Genomic DNA, 1,255 nt, shown 5'->3' with positions numbered 1-1,255 from the left:
CGCATCTCCATGTAATATCTCACATAGTCCTTTCTTGTAGGTACTTCTCCCAAAGGTTGAATTCCGGAACTTCCCTCTTATCCTGGTAGCAAAGAGGTCCGAGTGGGCCTTCTTTTAATGGCTTAGCTAACTTTAGTTTCTTGAGGAGCCAAATTTGAAAAATAGCAGGACTCCTTTGATAATGATCTAGTCCGGATCTATAGCCATGGCTCATGTCATCGAATCCCTTAAATGTTTTTGCAAGAACATTAGGGATGATGTCACTTCCTTTCTTCAATTGTTTTACAACCTCAATCAGAATGGGCGGTGCACTATGCCTGGGAGTTCAGAGAATATAACAAGCTATCATGCAAAGTAAATAAGCATCCTGTTATATCTGTTGATGGATTCCTCCCATTGGTAGATATTAGGCAACGATTTGGGCCACCTTCAGAATGTCAATCTTCCCACACCTGAAAAATTGCTTTACTTCCTCTTCTTTCCATCCGAAGAAGTCTTGAATTTTCTCTAAATAATCTGTCTTCAAAGATGGTTAGAATAACCTGCGTTTGGGTGGAGATAACATACAAACTCATAATTCCTCTAGAGTTGGGCAGATCTTTACTAATCCAAACCGAAATACATGCAGATTGGCATCCTAGTATTGGGGCACCTGCCGGAGTAATTGGTGATGTAATTTCACACACTTGATCCGACAAAGAAATGACACATTCATGGATTCTAGCAATCCTGTGACTCTCATGTTCATGTCTAAGGTCCATTTCCTCAATGTCTCATCCAATGAGCTTATGACTTTTCTTGAAACCATCACAAACAAAAGAGATATGATGATTTATCAAAGCATTGCTCATTAGCTAATAACTCAAACAAACCTTTACCAACGTTGCATCAAGCTTTTTTTTTTTTACTGATCAAGGATGGGGAATAAACTGGCCTTAATAAACTAGTGTCGGGTGACGATTTTCTTTTAGAGGATGGAATCCTGGATAAGAGTTTGACGGACCATAGGTGAATGACAAATACCTAATGGCCTTGTATGCCAAATGACGATTCTTGAGGGACACAAACTGTCACACCCCGTTCACACTGAACCGGAGCGGTGACCGAGTTAACACCGGTTAACCCAAACCTGCCAGGATCATCAGATACTGTATTCCACCAGAGCATACACACACTAACATAAGTTCATCAGATCAGCGGAAGACTAAGTTTTACCTGTGAATAACTCCCATATACTTGATACCCAAATGGTGAT

Source organism: Macadamia integrifolia, chromosome 12 (assembly GCF_013358625.1).
Source record: "Macadamia integrifolia cultivar HAES 741 chromosome 12, SCU_Mint_v3, whole genome shotgun sequence".
Classification (NCBI taxonomy): domain Eukaryota; kingdom Viridiplantae; phylum Streptophyta; class Magnoliopsida; order Proteales; family Proteaceae; genus Macadamia; species Macadamia integrifolia.
This window is presented reverse-complemented; position numbering follows the sequence as displayed.